Below are 21592 nucleotides of genomic sequence, written 5' to 3'. Positions count from 1 at the left end.
TAACTGAAAATTACAAAGGAAATAAGATTTTTAGAGAGCATTAGGATCTATATGTCACCTTTTAAATTCTCATGGTCACCAGTGGTGTCCTCCTGAGGTATGATTTCTATCTGCAATTACCCCCATCTGTAAGGATCCTGGAGAGAACACTGCTACAGAAATGATGTCACTCTCCTCATGCATGACACCTTAAGGAGAGAAAGCAGCAGGATTAGGAGAAGAAATCATGTAAAAGGAAGAAAATATTTCCCACTTACCAAAATTTCCTGTAGCCAGAACCAATAACAACATTGACCCAATTCTAAAATGGGGATGGAAAGTTCAAAATTCAGCTCCAGTAGCCTCTGGTGTACAATACTTGCCTTCCCACTCTCCCTTCAGTAAAAACTATCTTCCAAGGAAAATAAAATTTCCAGGGCTTGATCTTTGCATCACTCACCAGCAATGCTCTGCTTTTCACCTGCACTCGCCTTTGATTATTTTGAAAATACAAAGAGCCTTGATAAAAGGCTCAAAGAAGAACTTGGTTTCCGGTGAGCTTTTCACCAACTTTGTTACTGTCAGAGATGGAGTATACTACCATCTATATCCAAGCAACAAACGATTGCATCATTTTAACAGCAGAAAATTGAGTAGGAAAATTGAATTTTGAAGCTGAAGGACAAAGTACAGAATCAAAGGCCCTTGCTTGTAAATGAGTTCTGTTCAATCTTGCTTTTTCATATAACTTCTTTTTGTTGTTGTCAGACCATTTTCCCAACCAGATATTCATACTAAGAAGTTCTGCTTGAAGGCCATTTGATAACTAGAGAAAAAAAATCCAACTTAATAAGTGGTGGGTTTTCACAGAAATTAAAAGTACTATTTATTGTGATGACTTATAAAAACCCTGTGGCAAGGAGACTGTATATTAGAAAAAACAGTTCCCAACTTATAAGTAGATTGTAAGCCCAAAGTTTGTTTGTAAGACAGTTTTTTATAACTTGGAAGACATTTGGCCTGTAGGAACAGCGTTGTAGGTGGTGATTGAACACCAGCATTTAGTTGTTATGGCTTGTGTAATCCAGTCATACTTTTGAAATAACACCATTTCAGCTTCTTAGACTGAATATGCCAGGACTGCAACAATGAATATGTCAAGCCAGGGAATGAATACAATGAATATTCCTGGCATGTTAATTTTGTCATAAAAATTAAGGAAGTATAATTTCTGAATTAGAAATAAATATGCATAATTTTGAGTAAAACATAAAATCCCTGAAAGCTTTAAAGAGTAAACATGAGACTTCAAAACTACCTGGTACTTGGAGTTTGAAACTTTGGTCTAAGTCCCCAGACTTCCTTGATGTCTGAGCTCTCCAAAGGGCAAACTGGAGATGTATGAGAGGCAAAGCAGTTCAGCATGACAACTCCATGTTTATCTACAGAATGGCAGCTTCTTGAATAGACTCCATTGGCACCTATCAGGCAAAGACAATTAATGACACTGAGCTTTATCTTAAGTTTGAATTACCATCTTGCTGGGTGGAAAGAATGAAAGCACCCAAAAGTATTTGGAGACTGAAGGAGACCAAGAAGACATGACAACTACATGCAAGGTGGACCCTAGATTGGATCCTTAATAGAATAACTGGTAAAATTCTAGCAGGCACTGTAGATTGCTTATATAGTTATAACAATGGTGGGATGGGGAAGAAGAGTGAGGAGTCAGAAGCTCATGATAAAAATTAACCTATTAACAATTAGTACTCATAGCAATCTCAGTCTCTCCTCAAACACCTATTTATCAACTAAGATAAGGGGAGCTCCTGATCTTGTTTCCCCATATGCCATCCCTGGAGACAAGCCTAGGGAACAAGACTGAAAGCAATTGAGATTAGTATAAAAGGGCTTCCTTTGGACAGTTCATGTATTAAACTAGACAGTCCTTAGAGGCAAAACAAATTGTCTCCCAGACTCCACCATGACTGTGAGGGTTCAGGGTGGGACAGAGCTTTGTTGTGAGACTGCTTCATGAAATTTTCAAGTTAGAGGTATCATTCCAAGGCAGTTGACCTCAAAGTCCTGTCCCTACCTGCAAGGTACTGGTGGGGCCAAGAGCATTTCCTGCTCATGGCTGTCCGTGCAAGGTTTAATATCATTTTTGGTCAGTATACAATTTTCCAAGTAAAAAAATCCACACAGCCATGAATGGAAAGGAACATTATATTAGTGTGACAGATATGCTGTTAGTATAATTAAGCTATGGTATCTCTTTCTGCTTTAGCAGTGGATGGGAAAACAAAGCAGTCATGTAAAATGGAAAGGCAGATGAGGGAGATGCCATTTAAAGAGAAAAGGGGCAGAAAGGGAGGCACTACAGCAGCAGATACAAACTTAGATGATGGCAGTCTTGCTGCTGTTCTACAGACGGAAAAATCAAATGTTGGATATTGACGCCATTGGAACCTCCTAAACTAAATACACACATACGTGCACTCACATGTGCCTGTTTTATGAGTTTTTTTTTTTTTTAAATTTGTGCTTGCTTTTCTTTAACTTCAGAGGTTAGAGTCTAGGGAGTGTATTAAGGGCAGAATGGAGGGAAGAGTTAAGGGATGCTCAGGGTAAGGGTAAGAGACCAGAAAGAGAAGACTGCATGTGGCATAGAAGCCTTCCTCGAGTTCACAGTTATGACTGCGAATGCTCCTTATGTCTCCAACTATACGAAAACAAACAAAAACTACTTCCAAGGGTGCTTTAAACCATGTACATAGCATAAAAGAAACTTTCCCCAACATTTACTATGCTTTTGCTTGTTCTGAGGGCTACATAGTATTTAGTGAGACTTAGAGATCTCCAAGAAAATGCCTTGCTCTGCAGGGCAAAGCAGAGGAAATGTCCCAAAAGGCTGGGTCCAGCCATCTAAAAGGTGAGAAGTTTATAAATGGATTCACCCAAGCCAGGATATACTTATGTACTGGTAGAAGGGTTCCCCCCTCCTTAATGTTTAACTTTAGGAACAAGTTTAGATTTAAAGAAAAGTTGCAAAAATAGTATTTCCCATGTATACATCATTGAGTTTTCCCAATGTTAACATCTTATATAACTGTGATAACAATTGTCAAAACCAGAAAATTAGTACTGGGACAATATAAAGCTAATCTACAGACCTCAGTCAGATTTCCCAATGATGTCCTTTTCCTATTTCAGGATCCAATCCAGAGTTTCATATTGCATTAAGCTATCATGTTCCCTTGGTCTCCTCTAATCTGTGGCAGCTTCTCAGTCTTTCCTCATCTTTCATGACCTTGACAATTTTGAGAAATGTTGATCAGTATTTTGAAGACTGTCCCTCTTTGAAGTTATATATATGTATATTTAACATTTTAATAAGTTTGTTGTTTGGGCCAGGTTTTCTATCCATCCTTTGACAAGACTTTATTAACCAAAGATCAAAATGATTGCTGCCTAAATCATAGCCACTGTGATGAAATAGACAATCATTTTTTTAAGGAAATGTGAAAATCTTTAAGTTGCCAAAATGTAGATTTAAAAAAAATTCCTCATTAATATTTAACCCTAATGACATATCAGAAGTTATCATTACGCATACATTGCTTTGGGCTATATTGCCATGAAGTAAATTTATTTTAGTATTTAACCTGAAGCTGGTAATTCATTTTTAAGGATCTACCAAAGTTACATATTTTGAATAAGAATACCATAGAAATGATGCTGTTCCCTTCTAGCAACATCATGTTGAGAGTTTATGGTGTTGCTATAGTTTACTGTTGATGATGGTGGTTAACCAGAATCCTGCCATGGTTCCCCACTGTAAAGTTACTATTTCTCTCTTTGTAATTAATTAATATATTGCAGTGAGATACTTTGAGACTCTTCAAATATTCTATTATTCATTATATGTTGCTCAATAATTTTAACATACATCAATGGTTTTCTCTGCAAAAAAAAATATTACTACGTTAATCACTAAAAGGTGATTTTCTATTTCTTTGATTCCTTCTATATTGGTTCATTGGGCTTCTACTGCAAGGAGGAACTCCCCTCTACCACATTTGTTTATGTATTTGATCATTTATTTATATCAGTATGGATTAATGAATTTTTTTATCAATAGGTTATAATCCAATACTATATTTACTGGAAGAGATTTTTTGTTTTTATTTTGTTTTTTAACCTTGTGCATTCTGAGTTTCTAAAAGGTGAAAATTATATAAGGGAAAAAAATCCCCTCACCTGACTGTAGACATCAAATTTCAGTGCTAGACCTGACCTGAATAAATCTTTCAGAAACATTAAAGAGAGATTGGAAGGCATAGGACAATGTTTGTTGCATTGTGGCAATACATAATTCCAGACAATCTTGTCTCAAGCAAGCAATTTAAAGATACCCTCAGTGACTAGAAATAAGATTTTAAACCAGGAAAAAGAGAATACATTTAATTAGGAAGATGAATAAGAAGATAAGCTCCATATTGGAATCATTAGAATTTGGCTTTGAATGCTAAGAATTTGTCTACATTTTAAATATGCAACTTCCTTGCTACTGAATCCTTCTCCTTGTTATTTCCTACTTAATAGAGAAAAGGGAAAGAAATGAAATTCACAAGTATTCTGTGTAGTAGAGGGACTTCTCTTATGTACTATTTCAGAACCACTTTTCCAAGAAAAGCCAAAAACAAAGTTATAAAATGTCCTAAACATAATCTGTTCCCCTGGGTGAGTTGTTCTTTAAATCTGGAAACCACGCCCAACCCCTTCCCTGAATTTCCACAACTCATTCATTCTTTTCTTAAGACCATTACCACATTCAGTCCTAATCATTCCTACTCAAAAACAAGCTGCTTTATTTGATGATATTAATGAATTATTCTTACCTTGTTTAGACTTGCTAATGGTATTGTGGATTTATTTTCTGAGTCCCCCTTTTTTGGGAGATATATACTAAAATATTTATGGATTTCATAATATGTCTCATTTATTTCAAAATCATCCAGGATGAGGTTGGGGACATATTGGGTAGAAAGTGGAGGAAAATATTCTCATGAGCTTGAATCAAATAGAACTTCTTTATCCATTGATCTATCAATGGAAACTTAAGTTGTTTCCATATTTGGCTACTTTAAATAATATTTAAATAGATCAGACATTTTAAATGATTATTTATAGGTAAGGTCTTACTAATACCATCTTATTGTTTTCTGGATGTTTTGTAGTTCCTTCGTTCCTCTTTTGCTAGCTTTCTTTGTGATTTGATGATTTTCTGTAGTAGCATGATTTGATTATTTTCTCAATATATTTTGTGTATCTATGCAGGCTTTTCCCCTTGGGATTACAATGAGGTTCACATAAAGCATTTTATAATTACAAGTTTATTTTAAGCTGATAATGACTTAAATTGCATATAAAAATTTTACCCTTTTACATCTCTCTCCACATATTGTTTTTGACGTCTCAACCTATACTTTTTATTTTGTATATTCAATTACAAATTATTGTATCTATAGTTATTTTTAATACTTTTTCTTTTAACCTTTACACCAGAGTTAAAACTGATTTATACTACCCTTACAGTATTAGAGTATTCTCAATTTGGCTTTCTTTACACTTATCTTTACCAGTGAATTTTGTACTTTCATACGTTCTCATGGTACTAGTCTTTCCTTTCAGTTTAAAGAACTTGCTTTAGCATTATTTGCAAGGCAGGTCTAGTGTTAACAAACTCCCTCAGCTTTTATTCATCAGGAAAAATCTTCAGGAGATCTTTGTCAGGTAAAGTTTACTTGGTTGGCAGTTTCTTCTCTTTCTTTCCTCCCTTCTTTCCTCCCTTCTTTCCTCCCTTCTTTCCTCCCTCCCTCCCTCCTTTCCTCCCTCCCTCCCTCCCTCTCCCTCTCTCTCTTTCTCTCTTTCTCTCTTTCTCTCTTTCTCTCTTTCTCTCTTTCTTTCTTTCTTTCTTTCGTCCTTTTTTTTAGGGCCGCACCCACGGCATAAACCCTAAAGGGGTTCTCTTCTATGTGATAGTTTCTTTTCTCTTGCTGCTTTCAAATTTTTCTCACTTTGTCTTTAATTTTTGACAGTTTAATAATAAAGTGTCTCTGTGTAAACCTCTTTAGGTTGAACGTTTAGGAATGTTTGAGTGTCATGTATCTGCATGTCCAAATCTCTTTCCTGATTTGGGAAGTTCTCAGCCATTATTTCTTTAAATAACCTTTCTATTCCCCTTTTCCTTCAAAGAGCCCCATAATTCATACATTTGGTCTCTTAATGGTATCTTATAAATCTCACAGTTTTTTTCATTCCTTTTGATTCTTTCTTTCTCTTTCTTTCTTTCTTTCTTCCTTCTTTTCTTTTCTTTTCTTTCTTTCCTTCTTTCTTTCTTTCTTTCTTTCTTTCTTTCTTTCTTTCTTTCTTTCTTTCTTTCTTTCTTCCTTCCTTCCTTCCTTCCTTCCTTCCTTCCTTCCTTCCTTCATCCTTCTTTCCTTCTCTGAATGGATTATTTCAAATGACTTGTCTTTAAGTCCACAGATTCTTCCTTCTGCTTGATCAAGTCTGGTGTTGACACTCTCAGTTGCCTATATAATTTCATCCTTTGCATTCTTCAGGTCCAGCATTTCTGTTTGGTTCTTCCTTCCTTCCTTCCTTCCTTCCTTCCTTTCTTTCTTTCTTTCTTTCTTTCTTCCTTTCTTTCTTTCTTTTTTTCTTTCTTTCTTTCTCTCTTTCTTACAATTTCTATCTTTTTGTTGAAATTCTCATTTTATTTATTACTGTTTCCTTGATTTCATTGAATTGTATTTCCTTATAGCTGATTGAGCTTCCTTAAAACAACTGTTTTGAATTATTTGTCAAAAAATTTACAAATCTCCGTTTCTTTGTAGATGGTGACTAGAAAATTATTGTATTCCTTTCATGGTACCAAGTTTCCCTGATTTTTTTTTTATGTTCCTTGAAGTCTCATATTGCTGTCTGCCCTTGAAGAAAGAATTGCCTCCTCCAGTCTTTACTGACAGGCTTCACGAGAGAGATGTGTTCACAAGTCAGTCCAACTAGGGATTCTGAAGCTTTCTCAGAACTTTTCTGTGGATGGGACACAACCACTCCACACCTCATGCTCTGTCTTGGGTTATTCAAAAATCTGTATGCCTTCTCTTGATCCTATAAAGCCAGATTGAATGATGAGAGCCTCTTTTTTTTTTTTTAAATTTTCCCTAGAGAAGTGCCCTGAAGTGCTCAAATGTGTGTGCTTTCTCCCAGTCCTGCAGAAATGGGTTGGCTTTCAGTGTGTGCTTTCAAGTCATCTGCAAAGGCTCATACTCACAGTGATATGCATATGCAAGGATCTGGCCATAGGAGTGGGGGTAAGGTATGTGGAACACTGGGTCTGCCTATGGGCGAGCAGGTAAGGAATCCCAAGTGGTTTATGGATGGGCTTCCTGATGGAGTCTGTAATGTGGTTAGTAGAATCTGTGGCCCTTTAATGAGTTTCAAGTCCTGGTTACTGGGCTCCTAACCTCCCCAACCCCTCAGTCTTGCAAATCACCTTAGTTTTCTGGGTTGGGTGATAAAGAAGGGAGCATTTGGGGTAGTGTTTCACAGGGCTGGGGAAGCAAGACACTCATTCACTATGCTCTCCCTTTCCCTGTCGGAGAATTTGGCACTGGGCTATGCTGCCTTGGAAGAGAGGAGTAACATGGATAAAATGAAATAGTTCTTCTTACCCTTCACAGTGTATCTGTTCTTGGATTTTTCACTCCGATAGTGCTAGAATTTTTCTGTTGGACATTCAGTCTCCCACAAAAGTACACTGATTTGTGGGTGGTTGTCAAAGTTGATATTCTATTGGGAATGATGATGGAAAACTATTCAATGATCTCCCTTCTGAATTTATTAATTGGAATTTTGTCGTAAAGAAGAGCTATTTCTTGTTCCTTATTTATTTATGTATTAAAGAAGTGAGAAGGGTAAGAATTGATGCCTTTTATTTTAAACTTACATTTTAAAAATTAACATTTTTGCAAAACACAATACAGATAAATGTATAAAACTATATGAACTATCTTACAAATGTTTCTGAAAGGAACACACAATTCTAGAAATAGAACATTAATGGCTTTCAATAAACTTTTATTGCATCCTTTCCTAGTGACAATCTGCTCCCCTTTAAAAATAATTGCTGCCATCACTTTTATAGTAAACATTTCTCTTCTATTTTTTTATGTATTCCTAAACATTAGATTTCACTTTTGCCAGTTTCTGTATTTTATATAAATAGAATTATGGTACATGCATTTTTATGACTTGCCTTTTCTCCAACATATTTTGAGATGTCCATATTTCTGTGGATCTCCATAGCTCATTTATTTTCAGTGCTGTAGTATTACATTGTATGAATATAGCTTCTTTCTCTTGATGGTATACAATTGTTTTAGGTTTTTATATCATGCAAAAAAGTTATTATGAACATTTTATATATAATTTTTTTGTCTTTTAGGGGATTTATTTATAATTCTTTATATCTTCTTTATACATCAGTAGTTCTTTGTTGGTTATATTGTTGCAAACATCTTCCTTCCCCACTTTATGAGTTATCTTTTCATTCTTTTTATATTATTTGATGAATGTGTCTTAATTTTAATGTAGTCCAATTTATCATGTTTTCCTTTATAGTTTGTGCTTTGTATCTTGCTTATGAAATCTGTCTATACCACAAGGTCATATAGATATTCTCTTATATTCTTCTCTAAAACTTTATTATTTTAGCTTATACATTTAGACTTTTGATCCATTAGTGATTGATTTTGTGTTTGGGGTGAAGTAAAGATTGAATTAAAAAATTTTTATTGGAGTTCCCATTGTGGTGCAGCAGAAATGAACCTTACTAGTATCCACGAGGATGTGGGTTCAATCCCTGGCCTTGTTCTGTGGGTCAAGGATCCGGCATTGCCATGAGCTTTGGTGTAGGTAACAGATGTGGCTCAGATCTGGTGTTACTATGGCTGTGGCTCCAATTCAGTTCCTAGCCTGGGAACTTCCATATGCCACAGGTGTGGCCCTAAAAAGTAAAATTAATTAATTAATTAAAAAAATAAAAAATATCTATGGATAGTTAATTGTCCTGAAAACCTCTTACTTGAAAGTATATTTTTCTTTAAAAAGAATAGAGGTTTCCAGGATTTTGGAGTAGGAGACAGGGAAGGATGAATAGGCAGAACACAGGGGGGGTTTTAGGGCAGTGAAACTATCCTATGTGATGTATAAATGATGGACACATATTATACATTTGTCAAAACCTATATGGCGTGCAGCACAAAAAGTGAACCCTCATGTAATTTTGTTAAAGATAATATAAACATTGGTACATCAGTTTCAACAAATGTTACAATTTCAAGATGTAAAAAATAGGGGAAACCAGGGGGTAGAGTGAAGGTTATTTTAGAATTTTGTTTTGTACACTCTGCCCAATTTTCTATAAAACCAAAACTGCTACAAAAAGGTCTATTAATTTTTTTAAATTATTTTTCTCAGTGATATGAATTGTTGTACCTATTACAAATTACATATACATGGTACTGTTTCCAGGTATCTATTCTGTTTCATTAATTTTTCAATTTATATCTTATCAATAAACATTGTCTTGATTATCAGAGCTTTGTAATGAATCTTCCTGTAAAATTCTCCCACTTCTGTATTTATATTGAAGAGTATTTTGGTTAGTTTTGGTTTTTGCATTTTAATAAATTTTTTGGAAACAAGTTATGAAATCACATACATACATACATGCATATACATACAAGTAGTTAGTACTTGAATTGAGATTGCATTAAATTTATAAATTAATCTGGGAAGAATTTATAATTTTGCAATACTGAGTCTTCCTTTCTAGAAACAAGGTATATTTTTCCATTTAATTCTTTTTTAATATTTTTCAACAAGGTTTTATAATTTCCCCTGTAGAAATCTCTTGCATGTCTTTTGTTAGATTTATTCTAAGTACGTATTTGTTGATATGGTTACAAATGGTATCTTTTTAAATATTTCACCTTCTGATTCTTATGTCTGAATATATGATTTATTTCATATATTGACTGTAAATTCTGAGACTTTGCTCAGCCCTATTTGCTTTTTAGGGCCATACCTGCCGCATATGAAAGTTCCCAGAATAAGGGTTGAATCAGAAATGCAGCTGCTGGCCTACACCACAGCTATAGCAATGCAGGATCTGAGCCACGTCTGCCACCTACACCACAGCTCATGGCATGCCAGACCCTTAACCTTCTGAGTGAGGCCAGGGATCAGACCCTCGTCTTCATGGATACTGGTCAGCTTCGTAACCTGCTGAGCCACAACAGGAACTCCCAGCCCTATTATTAACATTAGTAGTTTACGTGATAATTCTTTGCATTTTTATTCACATCATTGCATCCTTTGTGAATAGTGATAGTTTTGTTTCTTCCTTTCCAACCTGTGTAACTTTTATTACACTTTTTTATTACTTGCCTTTAGTTCTCACTTGACCTTCCAGGTCAATGTCAGATAGAAGTGATGATGTCATGTATTCTTTTCTCATTCCTAATCCCAAAGAGAAATACTCAAAACTTTTACCCTTGCATATAATATTTATTGTAGGATTTTTTCAGATACCATCTATTATATTAGGCAATTTCCTTTTTATTTCTAATTTACTAAGGGTTCTTTTTTTTCACTTTGCTGAATTTTATCAAATTATTTTATTGCATTTCTACCCTTAACTGGAGGAGAGTCTGAAAACTATAGTCATTATGCAGTATAGCCATTTGCCTAACTAAAAATTGGGAATATAATACTACAGAGGAAAGAGAGCCTGAGTTGAAGGGCTACCAACAATCCCTGTGTCAAGCTGTAATATGTGGGATCCCTTGACTATTGAGATATTTAGGGTTTTCTTTTGTTTGTTTGTTTTAACTGGTAGCCCTTGGATAGCACTTGGTATAAGGCTACCATATTTTTCCAAGTTTGGGGGGAGCATACTTCCTGCATATTGTATGTCCCAAATCCTAAGGACAAAGCTTCCTGAAGCTTTATCCTGGGATCCAGAGCTCTATATCAGAGAAGGGACTGGTCAGAGCTGCAGAATCCCTGTAATCCTGGGGAGTTGGTGTCTTGAGCACAACAGGCAGCTATTCCACCATTGACACTCCCCTTCCTCTCCCATGATTTTCATTTGCTTAGTCTTCTGTTGTATTTTAAACTAAATTTTAATTTCATTTCTGGAGCTTATTTTCATAGTTTTTGAGTTACTCAGAGAAAAGACATCATCTCAATGTATGACTAATGGACTGAATTTTAATAAAGATGGTTACAGTTTAAATTTTAATAAAAATTACTTCCGTGACTTTCTTAAAAGCTAAGTGCTCATCCTCATTTGGTTCCTTCCCCTTAAAGTTAGTGAAATAAAATCACTTTGTTTTGAAAAGAATATTGAACTTGGTATCAGGTAATGGTGCAGCCCATGGCAAGGACAAAGAAAACTTCTCTGGCCTCAAAGGGCTGAGGTTCCTTACAGTGGGCTCTTTATCACAGATCTCAGGTCAACTGTGTTTACTTGGACTAACCAGGTATACCAGAGGCATAATAATCTGTATTTATATGGAAAGACATTGAAACAGAATATCTTAACTATTTCATGGACTTTAAAAAGCGTATGAATGCATCCAAAGTTCCAGAGCCAAAGCAACTTGAAACGTTTCCTATTTTTCCAACTTTATTAAAATATAATTGACATGTAACATTGTATAAGGGTGTACAATGTAATGATGTACAATGTGACGATTTCATATATATATATATATATAGCAAACCATCTGTCTGATAAGGTGTAATAACCAAAATATATAAGAGCTCACACAATTCAATTTAAAAAAAATCAAACAATCCAATTAAAAACATGGGCAGAGGACTTGAATAGACAGTGTTCTAAAGAAGAAAGATATATAGACAGACAACACACATATGAACAAATTCTCAACTTCTTCTAATAGCCAGGAAAATGCATATCAAAACCACAGTAAAAAAAAAAAAAGAAAACACAATGCAATATAACCTCATACCTGTTAGAACGGCAATTAGCAAAAAAATAAATAGGGACTTCCCGTCATGGCACAGTGGAAACAAATCTGACTAGGAACCATGAGGTTGTGGGTTTGATCCCTGGCCTCGCTCAGTGGGTTAAGGATCCGGTGTTGCCGTGAGCTGGTCACAGACGCGGCTCAGATCTGGCATTGCTGTGGTTCTGGTGTAGGCCGGCAGCGACAGCTCTGATTAGATCCCTGGCTTGGGAACCTCCATATGCTGTGGGTGCAGCCCTAAAAAGGACAAAAAACTAAATAAATAAATAAGTAAATAAATAAATAAATAGTAAGTATTGACAAGGATATGGAGAAAAGAGAATCTTTGTGCATTGTTGGTAGAATGCATATTGGTGCAGCTACTATGGAAAGCAGTTTGAAAGTTCTCCAAAAAATTAAAAAGAGAACTACCATATCATCCAGCAATTCCATTTCTGAGTATTATTTATTGGAAAAAAATAAAATCACAATCTGAAACAGATACCCACCCCATGTTCACTGCAGCATTATTCAAAGAAATTTTCAATGGGAACTTATTCTCTATTCTACTTACAGTAAAAATTTTAATGATTTTTAAAAGGGAAAGAAACATATTTTGTGTATTTATGAATCCAAGAGAGCCTGATAGTTTACCTTCAAAACCATTGCTTCCCTAGCCAAATTATCCTCTTCCTTCATGTCTGCATGTACATTTTTCTGTAGCTGTTTGTGAACTTACTGGCAGATAGATTCATGTGTCTTTTTCCCTCAATGATTTTATCTTTATGAGAACTATCAAGCAGGTACTACACCAGTGTGCTGGTTGTCTGTTCATTTCTGAGGACAAGAACAGAAATATTAATCATTATTCTCCTTGACTTGGGGATTTCACAGACAGAAGCACCTCCTTTTTTTTAGATATATGTACTTTTCTGGGTATATTCAGAGAGCTAGGTCTGGGGGAAACCCCTTTTAAAATAGAGATAGATAATGTAAGGTGAGGGTTTTGATATTTATGTGACAAAGAGATACAGTCATATTCATGTAGTTGGTCAACAGGTTGGTACACGAAAATATGTGCACACACCAGAGAAGGAGAAATTCTTTAGAGCAGGAAGCTTAGCTATGGAGACTTTGTCTCCCTGTGCATTATTAGCCAGCAATCTCTGGATATGGATGCAGACAGGAGTAGGGGATGGTTAGCATAAACCATACTGACTTCAAAAGTTCCTCAGAATTCAAATAACTTGTTTAACATTCCTCTATTCATTTTTTTTATCTTTCATATTCTTCTTTTTCCCCCTAAAAGTACAATTAAACATATGTTCTCATTTTATGGTTAAGTGAAATTTTACAGTATCTAATTTTTAGCACTTAGACTCTTCGATTAAAATAAAAAGCAAAGAAATGATAAATAAAACAAACGATCCAATCAATTTCTTTTCGGAACTATTATCCAATTTCAAGTCCTTTGGGTTTAAAATTTCTTCAGTACTTTGGTCTGAATTAAAAATTAGCGATGTAGGGTGTTTCAACAGCTCAGCAAATATCTGATTTGAATTTTATCTTTAACTTATTAAAACCATTTGAAAACCCAGAAAAAAAAGAATTAATGATCTAATTATAGAATTTTGCACTCATTCATTCTTTCAGCCATGAATACGGATGGTCTTCCATGTGCCTGGCATGGTATAGACTTTGCACATACCATGGTCAGAAAAATAAGTACATCAGAGGAAAAACACGGTGCTTGCCCTAACTGAGTTTACAGAAATTTAACCATAAACATTAGTTATTTGTGCTTTTGAGATTATTTGCAAAAATAAGAGTTGAATTTGCTACATTTATAGAGGAGGTCATTATATTTGAAATATATGTTTTGTAGCCTTGATAAAGATGAATTTTACACTAGAGTATTATAAGATGAAAGCAGGTAAGCAGGTAGTTACATGATGAAATTATTATTCCTTTGAGGAAAGGAGAATGAAGCTCAGGGCCTTTTCCTTGAGGTCTGGCCAAACTCCAGGTGGATGTGATATTTAGGGGAAAGCATTATTCTTTGGAGTATTTCCTCAAATAATAAAGATGTCAAGAAAACAATGGGACAAAAGGAAAGAAGAAATAGAAATAAAGAGGAAAATATACAAAGAATAAAAGAACAGAGGAAAGAAAGGAAAGAACCAGGTAGAAAGGTAAGAGGGGAGAAGAAAGAGAAGGACAGGGAAGGGGAGAAGAGAACAGGAAGAGGATGGAGAGAAGGGAAGGAGTTTGGAAGAAAAGAGGACTCAGAAATGACACTGGTATCTTGAGACACAAGGAAGGAAAACAGATACAAAAAGAGATTTTTTTCCCTTAAAAAAAGAAGTAAGCCATGTAGCCATCCTCTCCTCCTTTTCCCCTCTACCTTGCACCACACTCCAGCCCCACTTCTGTTTGAGGCATTTTCCAGGAAAGCTTAGGTCCCCTTGGGCCACTTGCCTGTTTTTTTTTTTCTTTTTTTCTCCAAAGCATCTTTCTGGAAGCTTTTACCCTCCTCCTTAATGAACTGTAGAAATTCTGGCTTAGTAAGTCTTTGGGGAGAAATTATTTCTGACCTAATTCTGAAATAGATCTAATTAGTTAAAATAAAAGCAGCCTTTTAAAAACATGGCTTTATTAAAATCATCTGCTTATTTATTTAAATAGCTTTTCACTGAACCTCTTCCATAAGGGAAGATGCAACAACAACAAAAATCACAGAGAAGGAATGAACACATTTTAATGAATATCTTCTATTTTGGTAATTAGAATTTATGGAGTCACAACATTTAAGAACTGAATGCAATTTTCAAGATATTTTTATCCACAAACCCTGTCTATATATTTTGTTTCTAAATAATTTTTTATGAGAAGCCTATTTGGGAAGAAGAAAATGCTGTCATACAAACGTAAACATTAACCTCTGTGACTGTACTCAGTGGGGATCCCTGCCTAGGTTTGGGTGTGTTGCATAGTGTCAGGCATATTACTCAAACTCTAAGGCTCAATGTCTTTCATATGTAAACAGGAAGAAAGCATTTACCTTTCATCATTATCAGGATTACAGAAGATATATATGAAGGCATATGGAATGCAAAAAAAAAATGCCATCTTCTATAAGCTCTTTGGGTGCTTTCTTTCCTTGACCTTCGAATTCTCACTTTTCTGTTTCTGTTGTAGTTGCTGTGACCTAGCCATTATATCAGCAAGTGTGTTAGGTGCCTACAGAATGAGTTCACAATGATTGAGAGACTATTCTAATGGCAAATTGCACAAACCTTAATGCTGGGACTTCTTGATGTCTATTTATGTAGCTCAAAAATTCCTTTCCCTTTTCCCTGGTACTCAGCTGAATATATCTTCAGTAATCCACTGAGAGGTTTTCAGGTTCAAGTGCAAATAGTTATGTTTTGGCTTAGAAATTTTGACATCACCCACATTGGGAAATCACTTGTTTTTCAGTCTGAGTAAAATGGTATTGCAGAAAGATCATGTAGCTCTTAAGAATAAGTTAATTTTTATCATCAAAAGTTTAAGACCATCTTATGTCTTCCAAGAGGATACTGCCTCAAAATGTGGATTATTGTAGGGACACAGGTGACTTTTAATTTTGGTTCCATCCACTTCTAATCTATTGATTTCAAGCAATGTTGGTATATGTAGACAGATATTCTATACTCCAAACAGTATGTATGTGAATATTTTTTTATTTAGAGTTCCTTTTTCATTTCCTAGCAGAGAATGTAGTGCAGGATACCAAATACACATATAAAACATGCTTCCTTCATTCTTACTGGGGCTCCACAAAGCCTCAACATCTTTTGAGACTCATATCCTTCCAGAATTAATAATGTGATTCATCTCCCTGGCCTGCTCTTCAAAACATGACTCATTCATTAATTCACGACATTTCCTATTCCTCACTCACATCAAAATTCATTTGTTCTATATACATTTAATATATTCATATAGTCTTAGAAATGGAAGGACACAGCTATTCACCAAAATTAGGAGTTCCTGTTGTGATAGCAGTTCTCATATAGGTTTTTTTGGTTTCAGCATCCCCTTCATACTCTTAAACATTATTGAGAACTCCAAGGAGCTTTGGTTTAAGTGGGTTATAGTTACCAAGATATAACATATTAGACATTTAAGTCTAGACCTATTAAATGCTAAGGTAAATAACATTTTTATGAGAAATAACTGTACTTTCCAGAAATTTGTAAGAGGAGTGGCACTGTTTTGCATATAGATTCTTATAGCTGACTTTGTGTTTAATCTGCAGTATTATGTCATTCAAATATCCCATGGAAAACCCCCTGTACACTCATGCAAGAATGAGAGTGAAAAAGCCAAATATCTTGGCATTTGCACTAGTTTTCTATTACTGCTGTCACAAGCTACTGCCAAATGTGTGGCTTAGAACCATACAAATTTACTATCTTATAGTTTTGGGGTTAAGAAATCCAAAATGGATCTGAGTTAAAATCAAGGTGTTGGTAGTATTTTGCTCCTTCTGAAGGTTCTTTGGGGGAAGAATCTGTTGTTTTTTGTTTTCTTTTTCTTTTTTTGTATTTTCCAACTTTGAAAGTCCACCAACATCCTTGTCTGTGGCTCCTTCTTCCATCTTCAAGGTCAGCAACACTGGGCTCTGTCCTTCTCACACCACTATTTCTCTGGGCCCCTCTTCAGATCCCCTCTTCCACTCTTATGGACTCTTATTATTACATTGGACCTACCCAGATAGTCCAGCATAGTATCTTTATTTTAAGGTCTGCTGATTAACAACTTTAATTCATGACAGTCTTAATTTCCTTTGCCATTAATGTAACATATTCAGGTTCCTGAAATTAGAACATTAGCATCATTGGGATAGCATGATTCTGCCTGTCATAGTACCATTGTTAAATTCATTTTGACCTCATGGATACCCTGAAAGTGTCTCAGGGAACTTCATGGGTCCCATGATATCCCTCATAGGTAGCATTAGGTACAAGATACTTCACAAAGCAGCCTTTTTAAACAAGTAGATAAAATTTAAAACTTTAAAAAAAATTGGTCTTCTGTAACTCCCTCCCAGTAATGCTCTTCTATCCCCTAGAGCTACAAAGAGTTCAATATACTCCTTATACAATATTTAATAATATTTCAAATATTTATAGAGTGTTATTGTGCCCCCACATGATTTTTCTCTTCATCTTAAACATGGACAAAAACTTAATCCAAAAACTTAAGATGACATCAACAACGATAATATTTTCCAAACTCTACCTACATCTTTAGGCCCAGCCTAGTGTCAAATTTTCCACAACTGCCTTGAATAAATTATTTTTTGCATCCTCTGATCTTCCACTGCTCATTACTGGAAAAGTCATTTATATTCAGGGATACTCAATGTGATGGTAAGATTGTAGATTTCTTGAAGGCAGGGTCTTACACTCATTTCTTCTCATATTAGACACAGTTTACTATTTATTGGAGAAGGAACTAATTAAATGATTTTGAATGAAAGGCTAAAGTAATTGGAGTAATAATTCTGAGGGAAATAAAGAAAGCAGGAGGCATAACTCTTCCAGACTTCAGACAATATTACAAAGTGACAGTAATCAAAACAGTGTGGTACTGGTACAAAAACTGATAGAGAAATGGAACAGAATAGAGAACCCAGAAATAAACCCAGACACCTATGGTCAATTAATCTTTGACAAAGGAGGCAAGAATATAAAATGGGAAAAAGACAGTCTCTTCAACAAATGGTGCTGGGAAAACTGGACAGCTGAATGTAAATCAATGGAACTAGAACACACCCTTACACCATGCACAAAAATAAACTCAAAATGGCTTAAACACTTACACATAAAACATGACACCATAAAACTCTTAGGAGAGAACATAAGTAAAACATTTCTCTGACATAAACCATACAAATGTTTTCTTAGGTCAGTTTCCCAAGGCAATAGAAATAAAAATAAACAAACAAACAAATAAACAAACCAAATGGGAACTAATCAAAAAAGCTTTTGCACAGCAACGGAAATCATTAAAAACAAACAAACAAAATGAAAAGACAACCTAAGGAATTGGAGAAAATAGCTGCAAATGATGCAACCAACAAGGGCTTAATGTCCAAAATATACAAACAACCCATACAATTCAATAACGAAAAACCCCAAACAACCCAATTAAAAATGGGTAGAAGACTTAAATAAACATTTCTCCAAAGAAGACATACAGGTGGCAAAAACACATGAAAAGATGTTCAATATCACTAATTATTAGAGTAGTGCAAGTCAAAGCTGCAATGCAGTACCACATCACACTTGTCAGAGTGGCCATCATTAATAGGTCTACAAATAACAAATGCTAGAGAGGATGTGGAGCAAAGGGAATCCTCCTATGCTGTTGGTAGGAATGTAAATTGGTACAACCACTGGAAAACCGTATAGAGTTTCCTCACAAAACAAATATAGAGTTGCCATATGATCCAGCAATCACACTCCTGGGCATATATCTGGACAAAACTATAACTCAAAATGACACATGCACTGTATGTTCACAGCAGCACTATTCACAATAGCCAAGACATGGAAGAAACCTAAATGTCCATTGACAGATGAATGGATTAAGAAGATGTGGTACATATGGAACACTACTCAGCCATAAAAAAAGAATGAAATGATGCTATTTGAGCAACACGGATGTAACTAGAGATTATCATAAGTGAAGTAATTTAGAAAGAGAAGGACAGATACCATATGCTATCACTTATAGATGGCACAAATGAAACTATCTACAAAACACACAGACTCGCAGACATGGAGAATAGACTTGAGGTTGCCAAGGTGGAGGGGAAAAGGAGTGGGATAGGCTGGGAGTTTGTGTTAGTAGATGCAAAGTATTACATTTAGAATGGATAAGCAATGAGGTCCAGCTATATAGCACAGGGAATTATATCCAATCTCCTGGGATAGACCATAATGGAAAATAATACTAAAAAATAATATATCAATATGTATGACCAAGTCACTTTGCAGTACAGCAAAAATTGGGACAACATTGTAAATCAATTATACTTTGTTAAAAAAAATTAAAAGAGAATTGGAACAGGGGTCCCAGCTGGAGCCATGTTTATCCATGGTCCCAGGAAGCCACGGCATGGCTGAGGGTTCCATGCTGGAGGCCTGAGAATAGAGGTTCCTGCCTGTAGGGCATCCAATCCAAGGGAAATGAGCACCAGAGTGCACTGATGTGAGAAGTATACTACCACAGGTTTTGAGGGAGGAATAACTGAGCATAACACAGTATCTGCCACTGAAGCTGTCTCGAGTACTTAGGAGAAAGGACTCAGAATGAAAATGGAAAGCACTGTTTCCTGAAAATCTCTACGAGAGTAGGTAACATAGTGCACCCTCATTCCAAGGCCCATGTTCTAGGGAGTATCACATGATGGCACAATGCACAGCTTCTCTTAAGGCACAGACTTTTTATCATCACAGCAGGACGCACTCAAGACTTCTGCTCAGATGGAGCCAAGCTCTCTGGGCAATGGCAGCTTTAGCAGAGACAAATTGTTAAAACTCTTTCCTTCCATCAACACCCCCCTGTTTCCCTCACCACTCAGCCCTCTACTCTCTACTTTTAAAAGTTCAGCTTCTTTAGATGCCACGCAAGAGTGAGATCATGCAGAATTTATCCTTGTGTTTCTGGTTTATTTCATTTAGTCTAATGCTCTCAAAGTCCATCTCTGCTATTGCAAATGACAGGATTGCCTTCTTTTTAAAAGCCAAATATTTTTCAAATATATTCATATATATTCGATATCATTCATTTATATCACATTTTCTTTACCCCTTCATCTATTGACAGACACTTAGGTTGTTTCCATATCTTGGCTATTGTGGAAAATGCTGCAATGAACATGGGAGTGCAGATATCTTTGTGAGGTATTGATTTTATTTCCTTTGGAATTTCAGATATAAACAGATGAATAATTTCTAGAGATCTAATGTATAGCAGTATGGCTATAGTTCAATACTGTATCATCTACTTGAAATTTGCAAAGAGTAGATCTGAATCGTTCTCAAAAAAAAAAAAAACAGTAACTATATGAGTTGATGGATGTGTTAACCAGCTTGATCGTGGTAAAAAAATCACATTGTATACATTCATATATAAAAATTTCACATTGTACACCTTAAATATGTACGAGTTTTATCAATTATACAGCAATAAAGCTGAGGAAAAAAACTTGCTTCAAGAATCAACACAAGGAGTTCCCGTCGTGGCACAGTGGTTAACGAATCCGACTAGGAACCATGAGGTTGCGGGTTCGGTCCCTGCCCTTGCTCAGTGGGTTAACGATCCGGCGTTGCCGTGAGCTGTGGTGTAGGTTGCAGACGCGGCTGGATCCCGTGTTGCTGTGGCTCTGGCATAGGCCGGTGGCTACAGCTTCGATTCAACCCCTAGCCTGGGAAACTCCATATGCCGCGGGAGCGGCCCAAGAAATGGCAACAACAATAACAACAAAAAAGACAAAAGACAAAAAGACCAAAAAAAAAAAAGAATCAACACAAATATTAATTTTTATAATATGAATGAGAGGAGAGGCAAAATAGAGCAGCAGTAGTTTCCTTACCTCCTGAGCGAAAGTTTTTCCTTCTCTTCTGAACTCAGACAAGGAGGCAGGTGCTGAGGTGATCATTCACTGTTGCCAGAGGTAAAAAGCCACAAAGCACCTTGGTGGAGACAGGAGGGTAGGGCCATCCTGTGATAGTTCAGGAGCTGGTGCTTATCTTGAAAGATACAATATAAACAGAAGGAATTGGGCTGTGAGGAGGCATGGAACCCCAGAATTGTGGATAGTGTAGAGCCAGGAGAAAAGCTCTACTTGGACTCCTGTCGCTACCCTCATAATGGTATGGCCCACATTTCATGAGATACAGCTGGCCATCCTGGCCTGACTTGTTTCATGAGCTTCAGCTGACTATCCTGGCCTGACTTCTCACAGTTTTGCTTCCCAGAGGAAGAACCTTGGTCTCTCCATCTCCCACTCATTTCTAATGTTATAGAAGTTCCTGAAATGTTGGAATCATTCCAGTGATGAAATCCAGCACTTTGCCATAGGGTTAATACTTAGCTTCTTCTGCAAACACTTGGGGCAGCTCTTATTAGAATCTTTTTTCCCCTTGAAATCAGATCTGCTTATTATTAACAACTTACAGGCAATTCAGATATATTAGCTTCAAACTAATGAGAAACATACATATTGTGATAAAGCAAATAAATATTGTAATTCATTCCTTGTTTGTTCATTAAAGAAATCAGATAAACATGCTGATTTTAGTATTCTGATGGTGTAAGTATATACGTGGCACCAATTATCATAATGACCTCGAAATTAAGTAATCATGTTCTCATCCAACAATTGTATAACACTCATTCTGGTCCGGGGTTAGAGATATCAGTAAAAACACAAATGTTGCTCTGTAGCA

General features: G+C 35.8%; 1 protein-coding gene across 5 annotated transcripts in view; it reads right to left on the bottom strand.

Moving 5' to 3' along the window:
* Positions 1–21592, bottom strand: part of FBXO4 (F-box protein 4) — a 416918-nt gene that overhangs the window by 39796 nt on the left and 355530 nt on the right. For all 5 annotated transcript variants that reach the window (XR_014831230.1, XR_014831233.1, XR_014831234.1 and 2 more), the window contains 3 exons: positions 20737–20893; positions 1298–1460; positions 59–188 (listed from right to left, as the gene is read on the bottom strand). The gene's annotated coding sequence lies outside the window, so the exon portion shown is untranslated. The remainder of the gene's footprint in view (positions 1–58; positions 189–1297; positions 1461–20736; positions 20894–21592) is intronic.

This window comes from Sus scrofa, chromosome 16 (genome assembly GCF_054392235.1).
Source record: "Sus scrofa isolate SSC_HxYL_T2T_F1_AM1 chromosome 16, Sscrofa_HxYL_maternal_Yorkshire_Landrace_v2.0, whole genome shotgun sequence".
NCBI lineage: Eukaryota > Metazoa > Chordata > Mammalia > Artiodactyla > Suidae > Sus > Sus scrofa.
The sequence above is the reverse complement of the archived record's forward strand: the minus strand, read 5'-3'. Positions and strand labels throughout refer to the sequence as shown.